Source organism: Drosophila biarmipes, chromosome 4, assembly GCF_025231255.1.
Source record: "Drosophila biarmipes strain raj3 chromosome 4, RU_DBia_V1.1, whole genome shotgun sequence".
NCBI classification, from domain to species: Eukaryota; Metazoa; Arthropoda; class Insecta; order Diptera; family Drosophilidae; genus Drosophila; species Drosophila biarmipes.
In genome coordinates this window covers 794,352-812,694 of record NC_066614.1, presented here as the reverse complement: position 1 = coordinate 812,694, position 18,343 = coordinate 794,352, and the positions used below count along the sequence as shown (strand labels likewise).

General features: G+C 39.6%; 1 protein-coding gene across 8 annotated transcripts in view; it reads right to left on the bottom strand.

Moving 5' to 3' along the window:
* Positions 1 to 17,959, bottom strand: part of LOC108035982 (zinc finger protein 2) — a 55,513-nt gene extending 37,554 nt beyond the window's left edge. For 3 of the 8 annotated variants that reach the window (XM_044091309.2, XM_044091310.2, XM_017111823.3), the window contains exons 1-2: positions 15,341 to 15,736; positions 1,920 to 1,969 (exon numbers count right to left, since the gene is read on the bottom strand). The gene's annotated coding sequence lies outside the window, so the exon portion shown is untranslated. Of the gene's footprint in view, positions 1 to 1,919; positions 1,970 to 15,340; positions 15,738 to 17,923 lie in introns of those variants that run through there. The other 5 variants (XM_017111824.3, XM_017111825.3, XM_050887010.1 and 2 more) reach the window with 3 other exon arrangements.
* Between the last annotated feature and the right edge of the window lie 384 nt (positions 17,960 to 18,343).

Below are 18,343 nucleotides of genomic sequence, written 5' to 3'. Positions count from 1 at the left end.
CAATTTTTATTTTTTTTTAAGTCTTGGTAAGCAATTCCTTTAGTTTTTGCGATATATATCTCGTTACGAACACAGTACATTTTTATTTCATTGTGTATATTAGTGATCACCTTTGCACACTCTCCTGGTGCGCTTCGGCACTATGGGGACTGCCGTCCATACAGCAGATTTTCAATTGTGCGGCTCTATTCAGTAATAAATAGCCTTCGCAAGCTCTTCTGGTGCGCGTTCGCCATTACGTGTACTGCCATTCACAGTGCTGAGGCTTAGGCTAAAAATATATGACACTGTGTTAAACCAAATGTCCCTTCACAACTTGAATCCATGAATTTATAAATAACAATGACCAGCAGCACACGGGGTGAAAGCGAGCATTTCCACGGGAATAAGGATTTTTAGTCAAAGACCAAGTAAAGGAATCGGTGAAGAAGTAAAAGAGCAATAATAAAAAGAATTTATTCACTGCAAACAGACACACGCATAAATACAATATCAAAAGGGGCCAAAAACAAAGAAAAGAAATATGTATTGTATTTTTATTAAAGGAATTGTTTTCTTTCCCTCATTTTTCTCAGAACAAAGTGATGTATGAGCTCCATAGGCTAAACACAATACGGGTTCTGTGAGTCGACCTGGTACGAGAGTCGGAATCGGATCGGGATGTGGTTCGGGCTGGATGGAACAGAGCGAAAAGGCGCGACGGACAAGCTGCAAAGCCGTTAAATCAGGATGGCGGTGTTTGGGTAAGCACAATGTAACTATACAATAACAACACGAGCTTGCAGACCAGCAGCACAGCTCTAAAGCGTAAAAATTAAAAAGGGAGCGGTATAAAAGCATCTGTCTCCGTAAGTGAAACTTCCTTCACTTGAATTTACCTATAACTTGAACAACTGCTCATAACGCGTTTTGTATAAATAAATATAAATATATGTAAAGTTAATATTTTTATTAATATATGTATCTGCCCGCTTCAGTTATATTAAGGTTAAGCTTCTCGGAATTAAGAAAGTTTATTTATTTAGTTTAGTCTTAAGCTTTTGAGACACTTTTTTACGTGCCGCCTAAAAACATATTTGATGCAAATAATTTTCATCAAAATAGTGTTGCATGCTTTGGACATTCAAGTAAGAATGAAATGATTTTAATACTGAAATGTAGTGGGTGTCAAATTGTTGCTTAATATCTTCCTAACCGTAATTTATATGACAAAAAGTGATATTTATTGGTTTAAAGAAAATACTTGTTGACAATTTCACTATTGGCAGCATTATTAGCTATTTACATAATTTATAGACAAATAGCATGACTGTGTACTATTCTTTGTTTAGAAACTTCCAAATCTGTCTTTTTTGGCTATTCCTCTAAACTAGCTGGGCTCTCCAAAAGTCGTACAAAAAAATTGTTCTATCTCGACGTACTAAATACACCCTTAATTTATATTCTGTATCGGGATGACTAGCCGCCGAGTCGATTCAACCACGTCCGTCTGCCCTTCCCTCCGTATGAACGTTAAGATGCCGTAAACTTTAAGAGCTACAGTAGTGGCTTATGGATTTACAAAGAACTCTTATATGTAGGTTCATGCATGCAGTAATTGGACCTACAACAACTTAAAACTAGTGGAATCTTTAAAGGATTTTAAGTAATATTGCCGAACAAACTTATGATCTATAGTGGTGTTCAACCCTCAAACGTGAATTTAAAAAGTTAAAGTTAAAATTAAAGTGGTGTGTTTATAGGAAATATTATCAAAGTAGACAACACATTTATATTAATCATATAGGTTTCAAATTTCTCAACAAATGTGCCAACTACTATGATCATTTTCCCAAAAAAAACTCAGGATTTGGTTATATTTATACTTTCTCCAGCTGAAAGAGTTCTTAGGCCACCTGGATCAAGGGAGTTTAACTTACCAATTTATTCAGTCAATGGCATCGTCACTTCCTAAAAGGATAGGAGTTTTCTGAAAAGGAGAAGCACATATTTTAGTGTGTAATATTGTTTAATAATTAACTAGAAACTTATATACCCAACAAAGCCATTATGTTACACCATAAAATTTAGTGTACTCTGTACCTGTTACATATGTAGTATAAAATAGAAACAACAAGATTAACAATCCTTTGTCTTTATATATCGTGCTACATCGCCCAGAATACGACTGCCATTTTAAAGCCTTAATCGTGCCTGGGTAAAAATATAATTAATTATCGTCAGCGAGAAATTGCCTTTTATAATTTGCCCCAAAGAATACCCACCAGTACAATATGTATATAATCATATTCTCGCCAAAATAAATGTTAGCGTGGGACGCCGTGCCCCATTTTATCTAATGTTGTATGCGCAAGAGCATGTACATCGATATATATGTCAATGTATCTATGGATAAGTGAATACCTCTTACGCACAACAAGGTGTTGAACTACTTCAAATTCACAAAGCATCACAGAGTTTTTTAACATGTGTATGGTATAGGCAGCGCACGTACCGTCTCAGTGACACCCATCGTGACAAACGTTAATTCCTCTTTTTGAAGCAGTTTTACCACGCTAAAGATCTGTTCACCAAGACCAGACACGTACACGGACTTAAAAAATCATCTCTGAAACAGTTGTGTACCCTTTCAGTCGGTAGCGACTACCAAGCGTCCAAACCCGTCCGTATGAACGCTGAGATCTGGAAACAAGTCTTTTGAAGTGAAAATATCAATAGAAGCAAGCTGAAGTTTCTATACCCTTGCACATCGTTCTCGTTGAAGCATTTGTACACTGCTATCCGATTTTTATACCCTTGCAGAGGGTGTTATGATTTAGTCAGAAGTTCTTTTCAATAAGTACTAAATGGGTAAAAAAAAGTATTGTATTATTCAGGCGGCATTTAAATTAACTTTTCATTGATGCCAAAGTTTACAATATCTTTTTGATCGGTATTACTAGACGAGCCATGTCCGGCTCTCCGCCTGTTTCAGTTTTAAAGCTATCGGGCTGAAGCTTGGAAATAACATTTTTTAAATAGGTCTGAATTTCAAATTTAATTTTATAAAAATCGGACGACTATTTCATATAGCTGCCATAGAAACGAAAAATTGGTAAATAAAAAAATGTTACAGCAAATTATAACTTCGGTGTTTTTTGACATACTATTGGGAATATAATTTTTGTATTTTTTAGAATTTCGAATAAAATCTATTAAAAATGGGACGGCTCTAACATATAGCTGTTAAAGAAACGGTCAGAGAAATAATAAAATATATTTTTTTATATACTCCCAAGAGTATATACTAAATATGGCAAAGATACACCAAAGTTATTATTTGTTTTATATTTTTTCAAAATATTTTTTTGTAATTTCTTATATTCTACCAGCAATAAAGAAATCGTTTGGGCAGGTTTGAGCCCAATAGCTTTAAAACTGATAGACAAGTTTGCGTAGGACGGAATAACGGACGTAGCAAGATCGACTCGTTTAGTGATGCCAATCAAGAATATATATACTTTTAACTTAAATCATTATACCCTCTGCAAGGGTGTAACATTTAATACATACTATAAGACATAAAGTTGGTACAGATAAATACCTGCGAAAGTTATAAAGTTTCCTATGGCTTAAAACATAAGTATCTAAATGTGTAACGTAAAAATGACTACTCTATATATTCTTTTAATCCTTATATGGTAGTTAACTATTTTCTTTTCTGCTAGTCGGTTACAACATAACCGGTCTTATAAACATAAATGGGTGCAAATGTGTGCACACTCATTATTTCTTTTAATTTTATTTCCAATTAAACAAAATTATAAAGTTGAGTATTTTCTTTGCCAAAGCTGAAAACGAACGATTAAAGTCAGTAAAAGATGACTCCAAGTCAATGAAAACAATGGGAGCAGAAAAACGCAGCGGAAGTTGTCGAGACGCTTCTTTACTCATAATTAAAAGTGATTATTGTTGATGGAACCCAGTTATATAAATTTGGTTGGACCTCTTTCATTTTTCCAAGCAAAAGAAACGCTTATATTTGATTGCAAAATGTTAAATATACAGTAAAGGGCCGAAAACCAAGGATTAATCGGAGTATTAATTGTAGCATATACGCTTATGATTTTTGTTCCAGCAAACCGGATGAAAGATAACGCTAACGCTAACTCAGCTAACCAATTTGATTGATTTGAACTTTTTTACTCAGTGATATTTTATGCACAACCTTGAGATACATATGTTCAAACTTTTCGAAATCTCCCCTAATACATAGTCACTTATACAAACACTTAAGTTATCAAGCGGCCTTTTTTCCATCTTTTTTTGGGCTTGTGTGTGTGATATAAGTCGAAGAAGAGGATAATAATGATTCGCCAATTTAGTAATATTTTCTCTAATAATTATACGGCAACTGCAATTATGGGCACATTATAATACGAAATTCGTTGAAAATTTTAATTTCGACAAAATAGGGTCTGTCTGAAGGTTTATCTGCCCTCTCTTCCGGTCGTTCCCCTTTCTTCACTCGTCGGTCATTACCAGTTGAGTTCTTCTCGACTCTTCTTTTTCTTTTACATTGAGTGACATTTCAGAATATTTTTTCGTTTTTCCTTTTAAATTTTCTCTAGTTTTTGGAGATTTTGTTTACCCGTTTCTCGAAGGGTACAAAGTATACTAGATTCGTCAGATACAGGTAACAGGTAAAGGTAAAAAAAAATTCTAACATGACAACTGTGTCATCACAATTTTGGACAGTTTGTATGCGTTTGAGAGGGCGTGCCAATTTTTTTTGGGTGAATCGATAAATATTAATGAGACGTTTTAGCAAAAAAAAATTCTGGCATGACAATTATGGCCACCACAGTTTTGGGCGGTTGGTGGGCGTGACACCCCGCTGAAAGAAACTTGCGGGCGACTACATCATATAGCTTTCATAGGAACGATCGGAAAATTGGTGGGAAAATAATATGAAACAAATTATAGCTTCGGTGTTTTCTGATATTTTATCTTATACAGAGAGAAATGTCATTTTTTGAATTTTTAAGAATTTTGAATTCATTTTTGTAAAAATCGTGTCCAAAAATGGCCTGAAATAAAGAAAGAAATAATTTTTTTAATTTCTCTGAAGTCAGAAACAATCCTTAAAAATTTCGCATAATGTTACCAAAATTGATTATTTTGTATAAGTGCAAGGGTATACAAACTTCGGCTTGCCTTTCTTGTTTTGTAATGAACTTACTGTCAGGCGCCTATTTTTTTTAAATATTTTGTAAAAGTGTACATTTTGTTTTGATAATCTATATTAATTTTAATGCCAAAAATTATTTAAATTTTAAATGGCAAGTTTTATTACCCCCCGATGCGGGTGTGCTACTGAAAGCAGTCGCTTGACTGCATACCTCCGTCTCCATCGCACTCTCAGCTAAGTAATGTGTATTTGATATTCGGTGGTGTCGAGTCTAGCGCTTTTTCTTGTTTTTGATTATGTGGTACCACACCTTATAAACCATATAACTATCAGAAGGAACAAGAAATTGTTTAGATTGGCACTTAACAAGCCTAATTACATAAATACATATGCGTGCTTCCTTAGAAAAGTAACAGGAATACATGGGCACAACAACATAAACAGCAACAAAAAGAAGGAGAACGGCTTAAACCTTTATTGACCGTAAAGATAAAAGCACCACTAACTCAATGAAACTGGGAGTAGGTGCTAAAATACACGCACATGCTCACGCAAGCACAAACACAAACACAAGTCAAGACAAACACAAGCCAGCAAGCTGTGGTCAAATATAGACGTATGGATATGTATCTTGACCCACTCGCATCTGTCGATTCGCCACTCGCCCCTCAGGTGAGTTTGGGTGGTTTTGTATTACACTACGAATGGAATCTCATGGAACTTAGTGCACAGATGAAATTTTAAGATATATGATGTAATATAATCATTGTGCGCTCGCAGTAGAAATAAGCAGTCTTTTTCGAAACAATTAAATCTTTTAAAAACACAAAATTGCTCCAGATACTTACACTTCAGAATTTTTTCGGGTTTTTAAAAGCTATCTGAATTGTAAGTCTTTTTAGCGCTCAACACTTAAACAAAAGTACATTTCCATATAAAAAACATAAAGGAACCATTTTGTATCTCATAAGAACGATTTTATTAAACTTAATGAACTTGTCTGGCTTTAAAGAAATTTCGACTCGTTCTTATATACGTAAGAGAGCTTCAAGTTTTATCATTGTGGACGGCAGTACACGTAAGGGCGAAGGGCACCAGAGAGTTTGCAAAGATATAAGCCCGCAGAATTCAAAATCTGCTATGATGATCGAGGGATACACTAATTGAAATGAATCGCAAATACTAACAGGATTGCTTATCAACACTTTAGAAATTTTCAATTTGTTTGGGAGATAAAGCGTAAAAGTGAAAACTTAAACGCCCACGGCTTTAAAGTAGTTTTCTTCTTACCGAGAATACGCTTCGAATGGCACCTCAATCCAATGTTCCTTTCAAAAGTAATTCCAAGATTTTCTTCTTCTTAAAATGAAAACGTTTGTTTGTGGGCTTGTATGAATCCTTTTGTTCACCCTTGCAGAAGTTATTATGATTTCAGTCAGAAGTTTGCAGCGCGGTGAAGGAGAAATATCGCTTTGCTGCTTATATATCTTCATTATTCTTTTGCTCCTATAAACTGAGTAACGGGTATCTAAAAGTCGAGGCACTCGACTATAGCGCTCTTCTATGTTTAACATATAACCTCCTACGCTTGAAAATAACACTTTTTGTACTTCTGAATTTTGAATTAAATTTTATAAAAATCGGAAGACTGTATCAAACAGCTGTGACTCGAACAATCGAAAAATTGGTGGGAAAATATTATGAAACTTTTGTTCTACGACTTTTGCAAAAAAAGAGCTAATTTAACGGAAAAGAAAAGAAAAGAAAGAAAAAACGGTTTTAAAAGGCTGTTTGTTTAGAAACTAACAAATAATGCTATGGAGTCGTGCTTTATGTATCTGAAAAGATATTTTAACTTGTTAAATACTGTAATAAAATATTATAATTATATACTAAAATATTACCATTCGACACGCTTCAATAAAATATACCTTTGATGTAAGAAGCTGAAACATTTAATTATATTTCGAATAATTATCCGTCTCAAAAGTCAATATCAGTAGTTTTGTATGTTGACAGTGCGTGATCGCCACGACCCCTTACCTCGTTAAGACAGGTTTTTTTCAAATGTAAATAATGCAAGCACGGTTTTGGGATATCAATGAAATTGTTCACTTGCCAGCAAAGTGGTTAGGGTGGACGTTAAAGTGATAAACTTACTCTGCCAAATCCCAATTTTCAAAATATTTTACAGCAACAAATACTAATATGTCTTTTATATAAATGCCCATTGTAATTGCTTTTTTTTATATACATACAAATGCATGTTTATATCGAAATCTGTGCATGTATATGCATATACGGATTCTGTAATATCACTTTAATGGACTTTACATGGGCTTATCCAAAAAAGTGTAGAACCTCCGTCTTGCAAAAGAAAGCTTTCGTTTTTGTTTATAGTAGAATTACAATTTTCCAGTATAGTTAATTTACTATACATATAGGTTTCTGTGTGCGTTAATGGGTTTTAGGATAGATCTTGAGAAAAGATCCAGATCCAAATAACCTTATGCCCAGAAAACAGTAAAGCCACTCTGCAAAAAGGAGCCATTTTATAAGAATTTAATTATAATATTTATATATATAAAGTAATTGTTTGTTATGCCTTATCGCTGTTTCCCATTAATACAGATAAGTAAGTAATATAAATATTATAGTTTCATCTCGCGTATTGATATATGTACATGAGTAACGTCTCAGAAGGAGGACAAGCTCGAGTATTCTGTCTTTTAATCTCTTATTTCAACCTAGCCCCACTCCGAAAACTGGTCGACCAATTAAAATACTCGGAGCGCTGCTGCTGTATGTATTTATGTGGCAATCGTAATTAATGCAGTCGCCGAGGGGAGAGCAACCAGGCGAGATGTGGCGCGGGGGTGGAGCTGCGGGGAAGGCAGGGGTGGGGTTGCGGGAGCACTCAGCGCACATTTAAACGACCAATCAGAAGATGCTATGCGGCAGTCGCAGACCACAGTGGTGTGCGAAATGTTCAGCTCACACGCCGCACACATACATGCTCTCTGCCTTTGGACGAGTGCGATTTATATGCCACTTTCTGTGTGAGCCAAAAGTTTTCCAACGGTGAGGGGAGCGGGAGGATACCCACACATACGCAAGATGATATGTGCGTTTGTGGGCTGCATGCATAATGTTTGCATACGAAGACCCGAACACAAAGATTTAGCCAACAGGCTCACATCTGTGTATACATGCACAGTTATGAACGTGTTTGTACACATGCGCTGGGAGCGCATTTAATGGCTGGCAATTACATATGATATGCAGATTTGTATCGCAAGGTCCTCGGCGCTCTTCTGAGTCGCAATCAAAGTCAGAGTCTGCATCGGTCCATTTTTTACGCCACGCCTATTCGGTACGCTTGTTTGTTTTTTACCGAGCGTTCACACTCCCATCCACATCCACATCCACATTCATTGACGCGCACTGTGCTCGGGATTAGTTTGGGGTTACCTACAACCGAGCTGAAATAATTGAGAGCGGAGCTGAGCTTAAAAGCGCGAGAGAAAGGAAAAATCAGGCAGTAAAGCAGCATCAGCTCTCCACCCCTACCAATCCCATCTCATTTATCCAAACAAGCAAAAAACAATGAGAACGACTAAATCATTGCCAACGTACACCGTCCCGCTCTTGCTCGTGCAGATGGGTTTCGCCCGCATATTTATATGCACATAGGTGAGTGTAAGCGTTCGAGAGATAGAAAGAGATGCGACACAAGGCGCTGGAGCAATGGGAGGGTCGGCAGTGCGGGAGAGAAATCGCGAGAGAGAAACTCTTAATTTAATTAATTCTGACGAGCACATCGAAGAGCGGGAGATGGAGAGAGCCGAACTTTATTATTACCAAGGCGTCTCCCCCTCTCTCTCTCACCCGCTCTCTCTCTCTCTCTTCCTGCGAACACCCCCTACTAGTCGCCCGTCTGGCAGAAAATCAGTTTTGCCATTTGAGAAACTTGCGCCACCGCAACAACAGCACAGCAGAGCAGAAGAGCGGCAGAGCAGCAGAGCATCAGAGCAGCAAACTTAAAACAGGTTCCCGAGGACAATGCTCGGTCTCGGCTTTGTGCTCGGGCTCCTTTTCGGCACCGTGATAATTTCCATTCCATCCTGCTGTTGCCTGAGTTTCTGTCGCGTACCCCTTTTCCTTCGCTAGTTGTAATTGTATGCGCGCTCACGCAGCCAGCTTTGCGGCAGTCCTCGCCCCCGCTGGGGCAGAGGCCTTCCTGAGGAGACAGAGACACCGTGGCGACCGTCGTTCGTCTCCGTCCCAGGGGAAGCGTCGGTACGCCCACAACCGCCCACAACCGCCCCTCCGCCGCCAACAGGCATTGCGCGAGTACCAATATAATGTAAATGTAAATAAATAATTTATACATAATGCGCTGCTTGCGCTGCCTGCGCTGGCTTTCCACTGCCAGTTTCCCGGAGTCCCGTCTGCCCAGCAGAGGATGGTGTCTCTTTTTTGCATACTTCAGCCCTCTCTAACTGAGGTCGTCGTCAGCTCCCATGGCAACGCAGCAAGGCAAAGCCTCGAAGTGGGTGTGGGTTCGAGTGCGGTCATGGTTATGGTCCGGTCCGGAGCGCCTGGGACGGACTCGGGGCTTGGGGCGAGGGGTGCGAGAAGGAGATGGGAGCTAAGGAACACAATTACGCGAGCTTGGTATTCTAAGGAGCCTTGTTGTTCTTTTCGTCTGCTCTCTCTCAGTCCGTCCCACTCGCTCCTCTAGCGGTTTTTCTTTATACACATTTCGGGCTCGGGGATATTTTTCATTTTATTTGTTTCCGCACCTTTCTCATTTGAGACTCGTTTCTCCTTTTGGGACGAGCCACCCTCGCCCTTAAGCTGCTCGAGTGTTGGTGGCACTCTGCAGCAATTGCCTTTCTTATCGGCTGGTTTTAAATGCCTTAAATTGCATTGCAAATGCTCGTTAGAAACGGAAGCCTTTGCAACGAGCTCCCCCGTTCGAGAGCGCACAAACCCACACCACCGCCCCAAGACGTTCTCCCACTCAGCTCATTTACATTCGCATGCACACATGCAGACACACTCTCCCCTCACACAACTACTCAGGGGCACACTCGCTCATGCACGCCGGCTCGATTTGTAAATGTTACATGGGCAAAGTATATGAGCACACACGAGCACGTACATGAACAACATCTTCGGAGAGAAGAATTCCCATTCTCGTTTGTTGTTTATTGTGATTCCGTAGCCTTTTTATTTTAATTTCGTTGTTCGTCGTTATCGATTTTTGCGTCTTTTCCTTGAAATTTGCCTTTATCCTTGGCCGGGAAAGGCATTCGGTGGGGTGCAGGCGGAACTAAGGTTGATTGAGGGATGATGGATTTTGAAACCCACATCCAACATCCGACAGTGGGTGGTGCGCGCTAGCCGGGGCGCGAACACAGCAATTAGGTGGGGACATGTCTAACTCATGCATAATGAGCACATGCCCAAGCTTGCTTATTTACCTACGTATTTACCAGGCAGAACTTTCGTTTAATTGGTTCCCATGCGAGCGCCCGTAGAGCACACATAGCCGCCTCATCCACGTACATATATACGAGGCCCAGTATCAGTGCGCACATAATTCAGTCTTCTGTTCTGTGTGTGCGATGAGCGCGGGGAAGAGGCAACTACATATGTAGTGCCAGGCGGAGAGCGATAGCGTGAGAGTGAGACCGTTGGAGTGTGCAAGAGTCAGTGCTTAATTGGTTGGCTCAGTAATTAAGACTTCGCCGAAGCGAGTGCTCCTTCGCTTCTCTGGACAGGGTTGGGTCGAGACAACGAATCACGTATGCCGATTCCCAGCCAGTGACAACGCGAATGGGGTGCTATTCGAAAGGCGTCAATTAACTGTACTCTTGGAAGCACCCACCCAGCCAGCGGCAACCCCAGCCACCCACACATGTCGGGCAGCACAAACAGCGAACCAAATACACCCACAAAGGATTGGGGCGGCAGGTGCGGGCGTGCGGCGAAGAGTCGACGAGGAGGAGAGAAAACGCGAGGAGGAGTAGAGTGGCGACACGGAGCGAAGTGGAGAGGAGCGGAGAGAGAGATGAGGACTGTAACAAGCGACAACCGACCAATCAAGTCGCGCTTTGGCGGTTGTCGCGCACAGCTGCTTTGCTCTTCTTTCGATTCCGTTTCCGCTGTTCCTGCCCGCGTTCCCACTGTTTCTGCGCTGGCATCATCCGAGATTTAACATCGAAAGAGCGCGGGCATTAAGCTCTCTGTCGGTTTCGCTGTCGTCATCATTGCTTTGTCTGCGCCTAATTACTGCGCTGACGGGGTACTCTGTCCGGCTCTGCTCTGCTTTGTTCTTTTCCGTTCGGCTTATTTCGGTGGAGCTCGACTCGTTCGTTGAACCAACCTCAGCATCCGACCCAATGCGAAAAGCAGACCCAATCTCCCTTGCTGTTCACAGCTCCATCGTCATTGGCTAATTAGATGGCTGCTTGTAATTAACAGGGCCCAAAGGCTGACTCGGCACGACCTTCCGCTTGCTGTTAATTGGAGCGCTTGGGCGAAGCCCGATTCCCACAGGAACACAAATTATGTGTGTAATCTATTCAAAGTATCATTTCGTTTTTGCACCCCCATAACCTACGAGTCGAAATGTGTCATATACTCTTTAGCTGCAAAATAGAAACGGCAAACTCATATGGCCTTCTTATATTTACTATGAAAGAAAGTGAACTGAGTTTCACGGAACGCTCTCCAATAAACTTATTGATTTGCTTAGCAAAAAGCAGAAGGTATCACTGCGGACGGCAGTCCACGTAGTAACGAAGTGTGCAAGGTGTGCGAGTGCACACGAAAAATTAGAAAAATGTCAATTGGTTTGGGAGAAAGTGCGGTGAAAATTGAAAAAATTGGATCTGTTGAGGCCGGTGGACATAAAAAATTGTATTTTGTTTGTCAGTTTGTCCGTTTCTCCCAAAATGATGTTTAAGCTAGTTTGTTTGTTAGTTTGTATTTTGTTCAACCGCAACTTGTAAACTTGTAACCGGTGAAAGGTATTGCCAAATACTTTGTAGGCCTTCCTAACATGATTTGAATAAATACCCCAGTTTAAAAATATGGTCAAAACTTTTTTTTGATTTTTCTGAAAACTGCTCCAACGTTTTCCCATTAAATTTTAAGCAGCATAGGCCTTGAGCCCTGATACCAGAACTTTTGTTTGCTGTAGGTGCGATCGTCACTAGATTTTTACCTTCCTACACAGAGGAAAAAACGGAACAATACCCGATTGATATTGTCTCCTCAATTTTCCCATATCACTTTTTTTCATATTAAAATGTTACGAAAACAAATCATTATTATACGAATTCATATAAATTAAAAGTGTTGATATGAAACCGTATTATATTGTTATGAACCCGTATCAATTTAATGTGTTTTTCATATCAAACGTTACATCGTTTTCGAAAAAAAGTGTTACCGTGCCCTTGTCGTTTTTGTATATTTATGATATTAAGTTAGTATTAAATATATTTTTTGATTGAATTGACGCGGTCACTCTAACATTAGACGAAAAGTTTTTATAAAAAATTTAGACATTTGTGTTGTTTATTATGTTTTCCAAATGGTAAGTATCTCATATTCAATTGTATTTTGTTGATTTTATTTGATTCTTACTTATTTATTTAATACTTCGACACTTTTCTGTGAAATATTGTATATTGAAAAGTACCATACTGGTGTTAAAAATACTTGATGTATGCGCATGAAAATACCATGTTGATATGTTCGAATATCAATTTGTATGTTCGAAAATATGATCAAAATTGATATGCAAAAATAACGGATTGATGACCATTTTGGAATTTTATTTTCCCTGTGTAGGAAATGTTTTTGCTTAATTATAGTTTCAGCCAGAATGCATTGCGACGCAGTTAACGTTTATTATCACTTTCTTGTAGAGTAAAAGGGTATTCTAGATTCGACGTAACAAGTGGAAAGAAATTAGTTAGGACTACTCTTTAAAAAGGGATAAGCAAATAAAGTGTGCAACCTTGAAATATACTTTTCCCTGCACTTCTTTTATCTAATTCCTTCTTGGGAAAACGTTGATTGTACAATTGGCTGGTAAATATATTAACTACTTTTATTACTTTTTTTATATTAAAATGTTACGCATCCATATCAATATGATACGAAATCATATCAATAACAAATGTTGATATGAATCCGTATTATATTATTTTAAACTCGTATGAATTTGTTATGTTTTCAACCGTAGCATCGAAAAGTGTTTGAAAAAAGTATTACCGTTCTTTCGTAGTTTTTGTGTACTAATGGTATTTGACACATTTTTTGACTGAATTACCGCGGTCACGCGGTAAAAATGATACATTTGGAACTGTTTTTTTATTTTGCAAACGGTTATTATCCCATTTTTGATTGTATATACGTAATAATTGCCTAACTTAAGAAGGACTGACGCAAACCTGCATGAGTTTACATACATTTATAAGTCTGCAAAATGAGTTTTGCAACGGAGATGAAATATATCAAAAACAAATAATTTAAGCAAGATGTTATACATAATTATTGTTTACAGTAAAAAAACTGAATAATTTAAATTGATATTACATTGATGTTACAAACATATGAATCTGATATAAATGATCAGTTTAATATGAAAGCATATCAGTTTGATACAGAACAAGAAAGGAAGTTAACTTCGGCAAGCCGAAGTTTGTACACCCTTGCAGATATAAAAAATAATCAACTTTAGTAACACCATGTGAGATTTTTAAGGATTGTTGCTGACTTCAGTGATATTAAAAATAAATTATTTCTTTTCTTTAGAACATTTTCTTGACATCTATATGTTAAGTAGTCCGATTTTTATTAAAATGAATTCGAAATTCTTAAAAATTTAAAAAATGTTATTCCCAAGCTTCGAAGGTTATATGTTAAAAAGGACAAGATATAATTTTTTCATATTTTCCAACTAATTTTCTGATCGTTTCTATGGAAGCTATATGATATAGTCGTCCGATTTTGATAAAATTTAATTCGAAATTCAGAACCAATTAAAACAAATTATTTCCAAGCGTAGGAAATTTCAATTTTTCCCCCGATAGTTCCTATGGGAGCTATAAGATATAGTTGTCCGATCCGGCTGGTTCCGACTTATATACTACCTGCAATAGAAAGAAGACTTTTGGAAATGTTTCAGCCCGATAGCTTTAAAACTGAGAGACTAGTTTGCGTAGAAACGGACGGATAGACGGACATGGCTAGAACGACTAGTCTAGTGACGCTGATCAAGAATATATATACTATATGGGGTCGGAAACGTCTCCTTCACTGCGTTGCAAACTTCTGACTGAAATCATTATACCCTTTGCAAGGGTATAAAAATACTGGTAATAAAATTACCATAATTTCCTTTCAAATTTGATATGTTGGCATTTCAATCTGGTATAAACAATACCATACTTATATTTTCGAAAATATCAATTTGCCATGTTCGAATATACGATATGGCAAAATAAGGGACAAAAATTGATATTCAGAAATATCCGATTGATAACCAGTTTTGGTATTTTATACAAATGCTTAATTTTAATCGTCAACTATTATGACAATGTAAATATATACATATGCCAGACAAAGTCGGTTAATGTCTAAAGAGCCTTGGTGTATGGAGTTCTATACCACCCATTAAAAAAGCTGCCCTCTGCGAGCCACAGCTTATATGCTCTTGCTGCTAAAATCATACCATGAATTTAATATTGTAGAATTTGGAAATCAAATTGAAATTATAGAATCCATATATATTGTAGTTGGAAAATTGTAAATCACTGAATATATTTGTTGTCTGATAGATTTTCGATAACTCCTATGAAGACGGACATGGATATATATATATATTATATTTATATATTTATATTTATGCTTATATTTCCTATGATTTTTTGGAAAGGTTTAGAAACATGCATTTGAGGCATATTTTTTTATATACACTTTTTCTGACATTCACCCTTAAATGCAAATGAAAATGGCGCCGAGACAATTGTTTTGACGCGACCCACACCATTAAACAGAGACGCTTAAGTTAAAAGTTTTCTAAGAAAACTTAAAAAAACGTTTAATACCGTTGTTAAGTAAATGCAATCGTCTGTATGTACTTACCTGAGGTCTTGAGCAGCCGTTCAATCCATTATAAGCAGACTGGAATGCTAGACCCTCAAAGAAGGAATTTGGAATTCGGTAGATTTCGGTTTACTGCTGTTTTGCTTGCTCGTATGTATTTCTTTGCGGTTTCAATTTGAGTATGTTGTGTTATTTTCTAGTTCAGTTGGTAATTACTTTAAGTTAGCGGCGATAGTTTTGTACTATGTTATGTTTTATCCTTAGGCTTAAATATATAGGAACTTTCGAATCGAGCGCTTTTAGACGTGGGGGAGTTAATTCGTTGGCCTGCGGCACCTAAAATTGATTTTGTAAAATGTATTGATCACAAGGTTTCGACAGTCAAAAGATTGCTTTCGTATTCCAATAAAGCAAAATCCATTTCCATCCGTTTTTGTTTAATTATCACATTCGTCTAATTTGTGTATTTAATTTGCTTACTGGGTTTTGAAGCCTATATTAAAAAAGCCAATAATGGAAAAAACTAAGTTAAGTAGGAGTTTTCAAAAAGAGAGTACCAGAAACGACAGTAAAGACGTTCGAATGCAAATTACCCAAGTCAACTTTAGGAACTGGAAATCCAAACACACTTTTAAGCATCATCGTTCCCCTAGGGTTTTCGGGTTTGGTTCCGCATTTGTGTGAAATTATCAACAAGGGACATGTGGTAAATAGGCATTGGCAGGATACAGAAGCCGGATGTTAGGGAGAAGACGCGGGCGAAGGTAGGGATCGAAAGGAGCCAAAATTAAGGGCCCTGGTGTGCGAGTGTCTGTATGTGTACACACATGTATGTGGGTGTAATTGCCGTGACCAGTGTCAGGTGGCAGGTGACAGGCGAAAGGTGATCGACCTAGTGCTGCCAGTTAACACTGAAGTTTGTTGCACACAGATTCGATCGTAGGTATGTGCATTTCTTGCGTTTTGAGCAACGCTGCGTATTTCGTGCAAAAAAGTGGCAGACTGTATGACGAAAATGTGTAGTTTCCACTCCTCATGTATTCGCACATACTCCTATACTCCTATACACATATGTATATACACTATGTGCTCTGTTGTGTGCACGCATATGTATGTGTTCGTGGAGAAGAGCGAAACGAACGAGTTAGCCAAATGATGTGTGTGGGTGAGTGTAAGGGTGTGTGTGGTTGGGTGATACGAGATACGCGCGCGTTACGCCCAGCGATTTAATTTGCCAACTTTTTGCGTTTTGCATTTTTAATATCAACACTTTTACTCCTAGTTGGCTGCTTATGGCGCAAGCGAGACAGTTGTCTCTTTTTTATGCACACATTTCCACACACGCACAGACACAGTCACAAGTGGAAACTTAGCCCATTCCTTCCGACTTTCCATGCCCACCCCTCCCCCACACACGTTTTAATGGGCCTGGCAGAGAGGGGAGAGCCAGCGCGACAGAGACAGAGAGAGACAGACACAGAAACAGAAACAGAAACCGAACAGAGACAGAGCCTGAGCCTGGGAGAGAGGAGGCATTCATTTTTGCATACACTTCTCTCGTGGACCACGTGCTCATTAAATCGTTGAAAGCGATTCATGGAGAACATCCAACAGCCGTATCCGCCCAGCACCCTTTCCTGCGCGCGCTCTTTCTAGCTGCCTTGCCCTCCTTCCCCCGACCTCCCTCCCTCGGTTCGCGCACCCTCGGAACGGCTCGGCTCGGCTCGCCTCGGCTCGGCTCGGTTGGATCGGCTGGGCCATAATGCAATTAAAAGTAAAAAACTTTCCCCGGACGATTCCCCGGGCTCCTCGCCCCGACCTTTTCCAGTACGGTGCGATTCGCCATCTCTTTTCAGTAATATCGAAATGAAACTCTGCTCTGGCGGCGAAGGGTGCAGTGTTGTTGTGGCCAGGCACACAACTCGCAAGCACACACACAGGCACAGCAAGGGTGAGGGCGAGAGTACTGTTCTGTGCCCAGGACTGCACCGTTAGCATGCACCGTTAGCATGCTCCGTTAGCATGCACTTATGCAGAATGCGGCGGTTAGATGAGGCCGCGGGTAGTGGCGCAGCGCAGTGTGCTCCGCGGACTTGTGGAGGACGTCCGCTCCGTTGACAGTCGTTAGAAACAAACAAATCCTTTTGCGGAGGGCGCAGGTGGGCAGGCGCGCAGCGATCTCACTCTGCGATGGATTGGGGCTGGCTGAAACGGTCATTGTCCGCTGTTCCATTCATGTCCCTAATTCCTTTCAATTTTTCTGGGCACTGAACGACACTGTGCGCACAGCACGATCGAGCGTGTGAGTGCTGAGCGGGCAACTCAGGTAGACGCGCGATAACGGCGCGCACCTACACGAAAGCAGATACCACCGTCCTTGGGAGCCAGATTGGTTAGTCTGTAACGCGGGGCTGTGTATCCGGAAGCACTTTTCGATGGCGTGGACGAGGGCTCCACTCCTGGTGTTTTGCTTGCACTTTTACTTATGTCACAAAAACCAGCGAACAGTCGCAGTCGCAGTCACAGTCACAATCACGGCTACGCCAGCGGGAAACGTCGTCGTGCGGATCTACAGCGAAACGGCATCATCTGAGAACTCAGGACTCAGAACTCAGAACTCACCATCCGACCCGCATCTGACTCATTCAACGTTTTTTTTCGACTGAGCCAAGAGCCTGGCTTAGTTGTTTACTTGCTGCTCTGCTCATTGTCTCTTCGCTCTCCGGCGCTCTCGGGCTCTGCTTTTCTCTTGCTCTCGCAAAGCCGAGTCGGACCGAACCCCAAGAAAATCGAGTCATGCGTATAAGCGAGATTCGAGAGAGACCGAGAGTCTCTGCGAGATTTCCGTAATGGGGTAATTATTGCCACGCAGAGTGGTAATTACGAAAGAGCGAGATGGAAGAGGAGGTGATAAAACAATGTACCAATGTGCTTTATGCTCTCTCATCCGTCCCCTTCCTCTGCCTGTGTAGGGTGTTTGTGTGCGTACCTTTGTTTTGTGTGGGTGCAGCTTGGGCAATCATCTTTCATTATTTTCGTGTT